The sequence below is a fragment of the Ostrea edulis genome, chromosome 6 (assembly GCF_947568905.1).
Source record: "Ostrea edulis chromosome 6, xbOstEdul1.1, whole genome shotgun sequence".
Taxonomy (NCBI): Eukaryota; Metazoa; Mollusca; class Bivalvia; order Ostreida; family Ostreidae; genus Ostrea; species Ostrea edulis.
In genome coordinates this window covers 51,831,047-51,845,505 of record NC_079169.1, presented here as the reverse complement: position 1 = coordinate 51,845,505, position 14,459 = coordinate 51,831,047, and the positions used below count along the sequence as shown (strand labels likewise).

The following is a 14,459-nucleotide window of genomic DNA, read 5'->3' as shown; positions in this document are numbered from 1 at the left end:
TTTTTTTTTTTTTGGAATTCCCATGGGCACGCATTATGATCCTTGTTATCTGACCTGTATTTATATTCTTACGGGGCAGAATTTAATCAAATGCTTCTACGCGAGAAGAAAAAATCTCTTGTTGTGTCTTTCAACTCGACATTTAGATATATTGGCGACGTTTTATCTATTTACAATACTCATTTGCTTTCATAAATTATGTCGATTTGATATATCCCAGTGAGTTCGAAATCTGTTTCATCTGTTTCATAATTAGATATTTTATTGAACAAAATTAATGGCAACTAACGATTCAACTTGTGACAAATGGGATGACACCAGATTCTCCATCATCAACTTCCCATATTTATGTAGCAAAATTCCATTATCACCCGCATATGGTGTTTATGTCACTCAACCGATTCAATATGCAAGAGCATGTTCTGTATATGATCAGCTTTTATAATCGAGATAGACTTCTGATAAATAAGTTAATGTTGCAGAGGTTTCAATAGTCTGTTTAAAGTTAGCATTCCCAAAATTCTGTAATGTTATATAACCATACAATCTGTCGTTGGATCGAATGCTGTCTGACGTGTTTCATACCAACTGTTAGGTCGGTCTTTACACAGATTCTGACTACGAATTATCCTGTTTACATTATCAACTCACGACAGGCGTGACCGCTCGACATGAAATGCTTACCCCCCCCCCCCTTCCTTGACACCAGATCTGGTATGTCTAGGGGTCCGTGTTTGCCCTTCTCTTAATTTTGTATTCTTTATAGGATTTATGAGATTGATCACTGATCGTTATCTTCACTTTTCATTAGAATGTAGATAACGATTTGTCTGTAGAAATATTTTAGAGTGTAGACGTGTCTGACAAAGAAATTGAAAACTGCATCGTAGAAGAGAGACGGGTCGATACTATCAGCTCTCTAACGCAATAAATAGTTATTGTTCTTCATGCTAGAAATAGCTTCTCCTTTCGCCTAACGACATCCAGCAGTTTCCTACAGCATCAATGCGTGTGCCGTTTTGCTATTGCACATGTGTGTCGTTTGACCATATACATGTGTGTCGTTTGATCATGTGCACGTGTGTCGTTTGACCATTTACACGTGTGTCGTTTGACCATGCACACGTGTGTCGTCTGACCATGAACTAATGTATCGTTTTACCATGGATAAGTGTGTCGTTTAACTATACACACAAACGTTTTTGCCAAACATTCACTATAAATATTACTCTTCGACGCCAACTTCGATGCAACACCTAAAATGGAAGAGTATCTCTTTCATTTGAAGTCATATGACTTAGCAAAATTAATGATTTACATGTAGTTAGATATATGCATGGTAGGAACATGAATTTTGTTGGAGTCTCTCCGAGAGTTATTGTAAAAAAATCTTGTTAAACATAAAATATTTCAAAAGTCTAGGTTATATATGAATAATCAATGATATGTTTCAAAATATTGAATTTAAGGGCAATAACTCTAAAAAAAAAAAATAATTTATTGATTTCTTATGAAGTTCATTTTGTGATAGATTGCCTTATTCTGTTCACAAATATTTTGTATATATTTGAAAAGAAGCATTTTCATGAATACCATTATATCGTTTTAACCAGTTTTTGTGAAATTTTGATAATGCTGTTGAAGGAAAATTGCAATTTTCTGACGTTGATATATGATTCTGTTTATGTATGTCTCGCATCTTAAAAAATGCGATGACCTATATATTTTATTTGATAATTTATTAGTTTTTAATCAATGGAAATAAGTACACTTTATATACTACTATCAGAAAATAATGCAAATATGGAGTTACCTTAAAGTTTATAATACGCAGAACAATAGAACAAGAGGTCCATGGGCCACATCGCTCACCTGAGTCACATTGCCCCTGCCGTTGTTCAGCTGTTGTGATTTTTAGAAGATGTATTTTTTTCAATCTCTATTCTCATGAAAATATTGACCCCATGCATACATAGCCCGCATAAAAAACCTGAATCCACACAATTTGGGAACAGTGGCGTTTGGATATGATTTAGTGTGACACGGCTACTCTTGAAAAGACTTTTTTTTAAAATAATTTTCCTGTATATTTCCATATAAAACATCAATTCAAACAATATTTCATTCAATTCTGAATAAACCTATGTTAGCTCTCTCCCTGAAAAATGTGGCCCAAGAAATCCCTCAGTGGAGCCGGAAATGAACAAACTTGCATTGAATTTGAAGTACCTGAAGATACTTGATTATCACTATAACTAAACAATGGCTGCCGTTGTTGAGATCGAGAATTTTACAGATTTTTCCCTCTAGACTCCCATGTAAAACTTTGATCCCATATTGAGGCCCCCACCCTACTTCAAAAGGGGATAATTACAACAAACTGGAATTTGCACTACATAGGGATGCTTGTATATTAACATGACTAAACATGGTCCTGTTATTCTTGAAGTTTCTAAAATATTTTCCCATAAATCTGCATGTTAAACATGGATCCCCTATTGTGATCCCACCTTACCACCGGGGACCATGATTTCAACAAATCTAAATCTATTCTATGTCGGGAAACTTTCGTGTAAATGCCAATTTCTTTGGCCCAGTGGTTCTTGAGAACATTTTTAAATGACCATGCTATTTTAGCATTTTCTTGATTTTCTCGCCTTTGAAGGGGGTATGGGCCTTCATTTGAACAAACTTGAATTCCCTTCACCCAAGGGTTATTTGTACCAAGTTTGAATTAAATTGGTCCAGTGGTTCAGGAGAGGATGAGAATGTGAAGTTTACAGACAGGCCACGCCTGTCGCGACACCGGACCTCCGTTTTTGAGATAATTTCCAAAGACCTGTGATTTTCACTTCTAAATGCCGAGCGTTTGGTAAGGAACAATTACCACAGGGGCTCGTTTGTCATACATTGAAGTTTTGTATAATTTGTTCCCGAATAATAAAGCATATATACATGTATAAATCCACCACCAAAATCCGCTTTTTTCGTCGTTTTAAAAAAAGTGTGTCGTATGTACATTAAAAAGAACTTTTTAATGTACATATGATACACCTTTCTGAAAACGACGAAAAAAGTGGATTTTGGTGGTGGATTTTATTTCTATGATTTATTATTCGGGAACAAATTATACAAAACTTCAATATCTGACAACCAAGTCCTTTTGGCACCCACTACCATGGCACGAGCACGGCCCGAGCTCACGACCTCTTAGTTACGAAATGTACGTTGTACCACCGAGCTAACGCGACCGGACGGATGGACGACAGGCAAAAGGTTTAGATCTGGACTGCGTTCAAGATCGTAGCGGCTATCCTAGGATCTGGGTATGGTGGCTGATTTATGACATTTTACAATTTGTCGTCTTTTCGTTATTTTGAGCAAAAATCATTTTGTCGTCTTTTCGTTATTTTTGGACGAAAAGTCACTAAATTTCGTTTTGTTGTCTTTTCATAAAATGGCACAAATAAGCCACCATACCTAGCCGGACTAGCCCCAAAGACTAGCCGCTACGATCTTGAACGCAGCCAAGGTGAGCTAAAATAATTTGAAAAGTAATAGAAGTGTTGTTTTGCACTGACAGTGAGAGAACACATCTGTACAATAGACCTTGCTACCTTTAGGATTGAACGACCGACACGTACGGACGACAGTGTGATAATATTGATAAAATGATGTAAATGTCACGATATTGATCAACTTACCTACTACCGTACTCTGTACATCACACGACAGACAATGTCTCAAGATATCCGGGGCAATGTGGCCAATATTGTAAACAGATCTGCACTTCGTACCAATATTATACGAACAAGAGAGGATTTCAGTCAATATTACTGGCTTCCGCCGTACGAGCTAGTGATCAGTGAAAAACAGATATCGGCTGATCACGAGTGACAGCATGAGTGAAGGAATCTGTGAATGGTACTCACTCGACTGATTCCAAAACATGTCTTGTCTGAAGCCAGGTCTATGAAGATCTTCGAAAGGTCAAAGACCTCAACATCACTGAGCGCCAGAAAAACACCAGATAGGGTGTGGTGATTATCACTGAATAAAAACAAAAATAATATCAAGAGCTGATTTATTGGTTTCCCTCCTCATCATACAGCTGAGGAGCAAGCATTGTGGTTTCATAACGGAAGTTGCTGTACATAGTCATAGTTGATGCAGTAAACATTAACATCTATTTTTAACCAAATAGTGAATGAAAACAAGTCACACAGAGACACCATTTGTCTGAAATATAAACAACAATAACAGCAGACCTACGACGATCCAAGGCAACAACAAATACATATGTATCAACAATAAGGAAGCGAGATCATCTTAATATGAACGGTGCTGGTTTTTGAATACTTTCACACAATCATTTACATGAATTATTCTAATAAACACAACCTTTCCTAAGTGTTTGAATTCCTCAGATAATTGAATTAATTAACATTGATGTTATAGACGTCTCATCTTATTTTATATGTATATAAAACCTGTTTTATTTGACTTGGGAAACGTTCAAATATTTCTTTTTCAAAGCCAAAATTAGCTTTTTTAAAGTATAAAATCACGGAAAAAATAAACCAAATATAATTCATAAAGCCCGCCCTTGGATCTAAACCCCTAACCCAGGAACCACGGATTATATATTTTTACAGACTCTAATATATTTTTACAGACTCTAATAATCAGTATATGAAAAACTACCGGTATGCATTCAGTTTTTATGTTGGGTGTCCAGGAGTAAAGAGGACGGTTTCTGAAGATTGTACAGTCTTTGGAGTTTCTACGATATCCCTAGGGCCACAAAAAGGACACGGACCACGAAATTCACAATTGCTATTCACCTATACTCAATATTATGTACCACAGTCATTTTGGTGAATATAGGACACACGGTTTCCGAGTTCAAATGTAAAAAAAAAAAATGTTCAAAAGTTGATGACGCACGGCGGGCATCGCCATAGGCCCGAGTGATTCAGGGGACCTATAGATATAATCCATGCGGTGTGGTTGAATGTACAGGTGTAATTTAACAATTCTGATGACACATTAGGATATCACAATGAAAGTTTAAAGTATAGTTCAGAGACCTAATCTAGCGTCGATTACACCATTCCGAACATTGGCATCACTTCTAAGTTCTTGTCCTACTTAGTATTTCTGGACTTGGGACTGTGTCTGCTTTTGACTGTGACCTACTTTATGGACTGGGTCTATGACTGCTTTTGACTGTGACCTACTTTATGGACTGGGTCTATGACTGCTTTTGACTGTGACCTACTTTATGGACTGGGTCTATGTCTGCTTTTGACTGTGATGTGCTTTCGGGCTTGACACTACCAAAGTTGCACCTGATGAAACCCGTAACATTGTGTAACCACATCAGGTAGAAATTGCCTACTTACAGTCGCCATTGCTTGTTCAAACATTATGCGAACATTGGTAGGTTTGAATTGAAGATCCTGTTCGGGACAAAGTTTGATATACAGTATGTAAGTGTACATATACAAATCCGGTATATTTCATGACACACTTATAAGGCTCTGTCCATGTATGATATTCAGTTGTTTGGAAAACCTCTTAAACGTAACATCCTTGGAGATTTCGGGAACATCACCAACAATGTAATATCTAGATATCTTGGACATCACATCAACATTGTGACATTTCGATATATCTGAAGCATCACATAAAATATGTGATATCTGGATATTTGGAACATCACATCAACATTGTGATATATGGATATCTCTGGAACATCACATGAACAATGTGATATCTGGATATCTCTGGGATATCACAATGTGATATCTGTATATCTCTGGAACATCACATCAACATTACACATTTCACACTCATGCATTCTGTTCTCAGCATCATTTAATGGAAGTTAATTTTCAAGCTTATTTGTTTCAACGTCATTTTTGGTGGATTGTCGAGAGTTTCCATTTCATAATTTTGATTTTGAACAGTCACTCCTTCTGCAAACTGTGTTTGCGACATTTTCAAAATCTTTTGCTTCCAAGACTTCCTCGTTAATAGATTAATGGACTAATACTGAAGCTCATGATTATTTGAACGCCCATGGAGTCAGATCGTCTATGGCTTTCCTCTTAGTGTTTTCTCTGAGAAAAATTCTTTCCCCTTTATCGTCAGAATCGTGGTTACGTTCACCCTTCTGTTGCATACCCCCTGTTTTCTCCAGGAAAATTCTCCGGATTTGTTGTTTAACATGTTTATACATGTATTTTGAATAGAGTTCAGCATTAGTTTGGTAAAGATGGCTCCATCGTAAATACTCGAGGTCCTTTTGTGTACAGCAAAGAATTGACCAAAATCGGCCCTTTCTTAAAATTTGATAATTTCTTCTCAAATGAAAGAACATAATTTACATTTTTTACAACTCTTTAAAATGTTACCACATATGAAATCAATTGAAAATGAAGAATTACTATATTTCAAAGGATAGTGTTATTGATGTCACACATGTTAACCACTCTCGATATTCTCATCTTTTAAAAATGTAGTTTTATGAAGAAAATTGACAAAGAAACTTACAATTTCCCCTAATGTCCTTGTTGCTTTTTGTTCTTTGTGCTACTACTTGAATTAGTACTTGGATTACAACTTGAATTACACTTGAATTAGCACTTGGGTTACTACTTGAATTACACTTGAATTCCAACACATATAAAGAATGTCTGCCCTCAATTTTCTTTATTTTATACCCATAATTCCAGTAGGACCATGATAGCAAAATATTCTATATCACTGTAGATGGTATATATATATATATATATATATATATATATATATATATCCAAGTCTGTAATTACATTTTGGACCTTATTTTTGATTTGAACATATTTCATTGTATAAATGTACAAAGGGATTAGTTACAAGCTCTAGCAGCTTAGAAAACCTCTCCCTTATGTTGGTGTAAGAAACTTTCCCCTGGTGTAACCATCGCAAATTTTCCTAAAACATTCTCATTTTGGATCCTTGCTATCTAAATTGAAAATATTATGATAACAAACTGATGCGTACACTGTTTCTTCATGATATTAAACAATATGTCAATGTGTTGAGCGTATAAAAAGTACAAAAAAAATTCCCCAAAACATCAATGGAAAGCATGTTTTTATTGAACGAATTATCTAGCTAATATATGGGGTCTCAAATTACATGATATTTCCTTGGTACTTAAAATCTTATTTAATCATGTCAAATTCACAATGAATGTTTTGTCAGAAAACGATCCACATGAAATTAAAGTCATTTAACGTCCTTGAGCGAATATTATACGTATTTTGACATCGCAGAACACTACAGATTTTCGCTCTGTGTAGCAGGCTATCGACTATCCGATCTGTGACACTCAACTGACATTCACTATTCCGTGGTCTCCAAAGGCGAAGTTCAAACCTAGGACCCATCCCCTCAACCCCCTCCCACCGACTAAATCTCTGTCAACTTCCTTTTTTTGATAAATTGCATGAGAGTTGAGGTACACTGAACACACGACGGACGGTTCCGGGGTCATCATAAGGCCGTCCTTGACATTTGTACGTGTATTTTCGATCTCGTTGATAATTCCTTGCGTAGCACCAAATCTTACATCCTTAACCAGGCGAGCTAAGCCGCGTCCACTAATAACTCAAATCTTACTGCCTTATGTCTTGAATCTTGAATCTGCCACCTGTCTAGTGGAATTAGTGTTAAAAATGACCTATTTCATGTAAATGTATCTAAAATTCCAAGCTGAGCATTTAATTAGAATATAATTAGCGAAAGCACGGTCCAAAACACTTGTACATTCCATGCACGGCATGCCGATCCTCTTTGAAAAGAATGTCTTTCATCTTTTCGAAACGGATGACACATTAATTTTCACTTGACATTTTTAATATTTCAATTCCGCAACTGAATCCTTTAATCTGTTAAAAAAACATACAAACAAAACACCGAGTTGAATGTTGTGAGAGGTAATCCCAGGTCAAACGCTTAGCTGACAACAAACGACTGAATTTGCGGGAGGAGGGACACCTCGTCTTATATATAAGCTTCCTTTTTGCTCATGTTTCTATCATGAGTGAAGATTTGGTGTAGTAACTATATACAGCATGCTCTGTGATATTCAAATGATTTATAGTTCCATATAATTATTACTTTGAAATTTAGAAACACCTGAAGATTACATTTATTTTCATAAAACCTTGACCAATTTCAGTCGGGATTTCAAATACTAATGAAGTAGTCAGCTATATATACAATGTTATATTAACAGTCATAGACAAGGGAAAAAAACTTTGTTTGGTTTTTGCTCTCTTTTTTCCCGTTGTTTTTTCCCCAGGTGATATTTCGTTTTTGATAGTTTGGAACAAGGGACTACCATTTTAAAAGTTAAAGCATTGCATTGGTCATGGAAGCAATTTACTTTTAGTGAAAAACAAAAAAAGTTACTCCTCAACAATTAAAGGTGTTGAGGTGTGAATAAATATCTTATCATACATTGGCCTTAAATCTTCCTAATATTTCACACTGGTTTGTTTCATATACAAATACCGGTAGTAACGTGCGTACGTTCCGATGTGTTAACATAAGTTAAATATGTCACAGGTTTTTGGGAGGGGGTACCGTTTTCATCAGTTCTACTAAGACAACCGATTAAAACCAGCCTAGTGGTCACTAAGACAACCGATTAAAACCAGCCTACCTGATCACTAAAACAACCGATTAAAACCAGCCTAACTGGTCACTAAGACAACCGATTAAAACCAGCCTACTGGTCACTAAGACAACCGATTAAAACCAGCCTAACTGGTCATTAAGAACCGCTCAGCAGTAAATGCACAGAATAAGAACAGCACATTGGTTTCTAAAAATCGCTTGAGGTATTCATTAGTTTTACAAAATCTTAATGGAATTCAGTTAGCAAGTTTTAATGGTTTCAAAACTTCAATCCGTGTACCCTTGTAGTCAGATAGTACTAGGCAACTAAGTTTGTAATGTTTTAATGGTCTAAATACTTCAATTACATTGCTGTTTTAGTAAAATGGTACCACAATCCCACCAGTTCTACAAACAAACGCAAGGTCACACATAACATAAGCTTGAGTTTTACTTCGCTATGAAATCCTAACACTGTAATATCGGTTGCTTGGTTGCTTGTTTGTTTTACGTACCGTCGAGAATTTTTCACCCATATATTGAGACGTCACGGGTTGTAGGTGAAGTACCACAAATTTAGACCTATGTTTGGTGCTTACGGTCGTAGTGGCGAGGGTTCTTTAACGTACCGAGGTCTGCCGCGACACGGAACCCCGGTTGTTCATATCCTAAGGACCCGTGATTCTCAATTCTAAATGTCGAGCGTTTGCTATTAGCTTCAAAACAAGGAAGGGAAGAAGAGGTCCAAAAATAGGTTGTGTCTGCTTTCCAATCTTTGTGAATAAAATATTGATTAAATAAATAAAACAATGAAAATGAATAAACTTCAATGAAATATGAATAAGTATGTGCTTTTAAAAAAATCTTTGTTAGTACAAGAAAATAAATGTTTTTAAATTTTGATTGAAATTGAGTGTTCAGCATAAATGTTTGACCTTGAACCAGTAATTGTTTGACCTTAGACTGTGAGTGTCCAGCTGTAATTGTTTGACCTTGTACTATCAATGTCCAGCAGTAATTGTTTGACCTTGAACTATCAGTGCCCAGTAGTAATTGTTTGACCTTGAACTATCAGTTTCCAGTAGTAATTGTTTGACCTTGAACTATCAGTGTCCAGCAGTAATTGTTGACTTTGGACAATCAGTGTTCAGTATTACTTAATACTTCTTAGATTTGTTACTGACTGTCTATAGAAATTTGTCGGGTTTTTAAAGTCGACAGAAGCCTCGAACGAGTGTTTTGTTTTGTCGAAGAACAATGAGTTTATTATGTAAATTGTATAAGAAAGAAACACAATCAAAAAGACGTTCCATATGCCATATAGGCGTCAAAGTCTAAAGAAATTTAGACGGCAATAATGTGACGTATTTTATCCAAGGACAGAGCGTCATTCTAGTCCGAGACAACCAACAGTGATTGCTCGACCTTTGACTATGAGTGCCCAGCAGTGCCTATTTGACCATCGACAATAAGTTTCCTATCAGATTTGAACTTTTGCCTATGTCCCGTACTGAGTGAATATCAGTGTCACACGTGCCCAATGAAACGCTGCCCGGATGTTGTGATTTTCTAGAACCACCATGATTTACTACAACAAACACTTCGGGTATCATGTTAACGGTCATGTTGCGGAGAAAAGGTTTGGCATCATCACGAACAAAGACCATCATCAAAAGTTCAATTCAGATGGAAAACTTAATTCATAGCAGGATTTAATAAGTAATCCACCACACTCTTATCGCAGTGTGGATCAAATAGAGTGTAATCATCGGAGTATGGATGGAGTAGAGTGTACTTAACAGAGTATGGATTGAGTAGAATGTAATTATTGAAATGCGGATCGAGTAGGGTGTAATTATTGAAATGCGGATCGAGTATAGTGTAATTATTGAAATGCGGATCGAGTATAGTGTGGTTATTGAAATGCGGATCGAGTATAGTGTAGTTATTGAAATGCGGATCGAGTAGGGTGTAATTATTGAAATGCGGATCGAGTATAGTGTAGTTATTGAAATGAGGATTGAGTATAGTGTAATTATTGAAATGCAGATCGAGTAGAGTGTAATTATTGAAATGCGAATCGAGTAGAGTGTAATTATTGAAATGCGGATCGAGTATAGTGTAATTATTGAAATGTGGATCGAGTATAGTGTAGTTATTGAAATGCGGATCGAGTATAGTGTAATTATTGAAATGCGGATCGAGTAGGGTGTAATTATTGAAATGCGGATCGAGTAGGGTGTAATTATTGAAATGCGGATCGAGTAGGGTGTAATTATTGAAATGCGGATCGAGTATAGTGTAATTGTTGAAATGCGGATCGAGTAGGGTGTAATTATTGAAATGCGGATCGAGTAGGGTGTAATTATTGAAATGCGGATCGAGTATAGTGTAATTGTTGAAATGCGGATCGAGTAGGGTGTAATTATTGAAATGTGGATCGAGTATAGTGTAGTTATTGAAATGCGAATCGAGTAGAGTGTAATCATTGAAATGCGGATCGAGTAGAGTGTAATTATTGGAATGTGGATCGGCTAATGTGTACTTATCGGAGTGCGAATTGTATTTCTATATCCACAACTACTTGTCAGATCAAAATTTGTACTTGATGTTTGATACGATATTTCAGTAATTGAAATGATATACTGTGCTTGATGACTTGAAGATCAATCCTGGAGATTGATGACGTGTTGCTTTACGTCCTCTCGAGAAGCTTCAAAAATGATGAGAAATGCATCACTTATTTCATCAAATGACACAGGAAACTTGAACTGGGAAATTCAAAACACACAAAGACTCCTCCCAAGTCGTTTTTTTTCTGTAGTAAAATTTACAAATGTATTTATGTGCAACTATCTGGCATCCTACGGGAAATACAATCTTGTCCATTGGACCACGAGGGGTCTTTTTGGGTTGTTTTTTTTTGGGGGGGGGGGGGGGTCATTGTGGCATCGCATCAGACTAATTCTCTAGCAGCGCAGTATGACTCCTGTAGTATTCATGTTATATCTACCATAGCTGATAAACATTTAGGAAAACTTTAAAACTCCTATCTAAAATTTAAATAAAGCAACGCATCCATTTATCCTTAATTGACTCTAAAACCAATTCACATTGATAATTACAACAAACATTAGAATTCGGATTTCCACGCTGTGAAAATGCAACGTACAATACTTGAATTCGCGTAGGCGAATATACCCCCGTGGAGGGTATAGTGAAATATGACCCCCTACAAATCTGCATATTTAATGTAAATTTTATGTAAAGTACATTCAAACAAATACTGTGGTGTTTGTTGATTACAACATATTTTACAGTCAAGTGTACTTGAATACTAGATCTTATGGGGTATCACGCTATGTAATGCGCAAAACGTACACATAACATTAGGTAGATCAGTTTTCAAATTTTAAGAAAGTCGGTCGATGTGCAAAGCATTTTCGCTGCTTTTGAACGTAGGGAGTCAAAAACCAAAACTCACAAGGTTTCCACATGTCTTATTGCGAATTGCATTGCAGATTCAAACATGTTTTTTTTTTTTTATTCTTTGACACAATTTGTAAAAGTTAGAAATTTTCAGCACAAATATGATTGCCTTAACACGTGTACAAAACATCAGCAAATTCTGAAGAAGAAAAAAAAAATGAAATTTTGATTATGTGAAATCGAATAAAAGCTCCGGTCCATACATATCACAGGCATTCGACGTCTTAAATACTTATAATAACACGAGGCCCACAGGTCTTATCGGTCACCTGAGTACTAGTTAAAAGTATCACTACTCCCAAGGGCTATGGAATCTAGATAAAAATTCCTGTTCTGAATATCTAAGCTAAATTCTAATATTCAGCAACACTATAAAACAAGATGTGTTCTTAAAACTTCAATGCCCTCATAATATATGTATCAACATTAAACGATATGACTAAGGACCCATCCTAGAGTCGAAACCCTGGGTTGTGAAATTCACTATTTTTTCTACATCCTTTCCTGTTATTCCTAAATATGCATTTAGCTTTTATACGGTATCAGCAAACTTAAAGAAGTCCTTCAAATCATTATACACTGTAATTATTTTGACACCACCCTGAAATCAAACCTTCACCCCACAGGATCATGAAATTTACAACTTTGGTAAAGGACTACCAACTCCTTCTAAATATCCATTTAGTTTCAATTTAGTATCAATAGCACTAAAAGTCGCGTGAGGATCCGGGTTAGAATAGGTCCTCAGTACCCCTTACTTGTCGCAAGAGGTGGTTAAATGAGACAATCCTTTTGATGATACCACTAAAACCGAGGCCTCGTGTCACAGTAGGTGTGGCACAATAAAGATTCCTCCCTACTCAAAGCCGTAAGCACCGAGCATAGGACTAAATTTTGCAGCCCCTTCACCGGCAATGGTGACGTCTCCATATGAGTGAAGAATTCTCGAGAGGAACGTTAAACAAGATAAAATTAATCAATCAATAGCATTAAAGATGTTATTTGAGAGTTTTACACATAAACACTATATACTAAGTTTGGCCCAAACCTGGGGTCAGAACCCCTACCCCGGGGTCACATTATTTACAATTTTGGTAGAGGCCTTCCTGCTCTACATCACTATGTATTTAGTTAATCTGACACATGTGCGGTTGTGTAGAAGAAGATTTTTGAAAATTGGTCAATTTGGGGCAGTTTTTGCCACGCCCCTAAGGCCCCAGGGGTGCAAGAGTCCTGAAATTTACCCCAAAAATGCTTAATACCAAATTTCAAAAGAGTTGGAATGGTAGTTATCAAGAAGAAGTAAAAAATGTTCACACATTTTAAAATTATTCACCAATTTGGTCCCACCCTAATACCAAAACCCCCACCCCTGGGATCATCAAATCTACAATTTTGGTAAAGGACTACCTGCTCTTTCTAAAGGTCCATTTAGTTTCAATTTAGTATCAATAGCACTAAAGAAGATGTTACGCAAGTGTTTTACACATAAACACTGAATACTAAGTTTGGCCCCAACCTGGAGTCAGAATCCCTACCCCGGGGATCATGAAATTTACAATTTCGGTAAAGGCCTTCCTGCTCTACATCACTATGTATTTAGTTTTTCTTACACGTGTGCGGTTGTGTAGAAGAAGATTTGTGAAAATTGGTCAATTTTGGTAGTTTTTGATCCGCCCCTCAGGCCTCAGGGGTGCATGGGTCCTGAAATTTACAATTTATGTCCCCCTTGTCCCAAAGATGCTTCATACCAAATATGAAAAGTGTGGAATAGTGGTTATCAAGAAGTTAAAAATGTTCAATTGTTAACGCACTACGACGGACGAAAACCAATTGCAGTAGGTCACTTTACTCAAGTGACCTAAAAACTCTTACGAAAATAAAATGTATTACATGCGTACCTTATTTTCCAAAAGGTATATCTCGCGACTTCATAAATACAGAATTACATCCTTAGAGATAGGAGAGATATATCTTTTTACAAAGTCGAAAAAAAGATAGTTGACAATCAAATGGTTAATTTTTTACTTCAAATCACAAGTAATGGTGGGATAGGGTTGTAAATATTAACATGGTTTCGCCATACGTGCGTTGCAGTTTGAAGAGAAAAAAACCCCACCGATAATCCAAATGTCAAAGATTTCTCTCTTTTTTTTTGTTGGGGGGGGGGGGGGGGGCTAAATTAGTATTAGTCCCTGCCCTTGCCTTATATACATCTTTGAAAACAGGTCGCTTGTTTTGACAGCTGTAATCAAGACATGCTGTAGTGTCATCATTATTGTTCAACAGAAATTTTTGTC

General features: G+C 36.3%; 1 protein-coding gene across 4 annotated transcripts in view; it reads right to left on the bottom strand.

Moving 5' to 3' along the window:
* LOC125683537 (sodium-dependent phosphate transporter 1-A-like) overlaps nt 1–5,128 on the bottom strand; it is a 29,755-nt gene extending 24,627 nt beyond the window's left edge. The window contains exon 1 of one of the 4 annotated variants that reach the window (XM_056139882.1): nt 3,933–5,128. The gene's annotated coding sequence lies outside the window, so the exon portion shown is untranslated. Of the gene's footprint in view, nt 1–3,704 lie in introns of all 4 variants that reach the window. The other 3 variants (XM_056139878.1, XM_048924798.2, XM_056139880.1) reach the window with 3 other exon arrangements.
* Nucleotides 5,129–14,459: the final 9,331 nt, after the last annotated feature.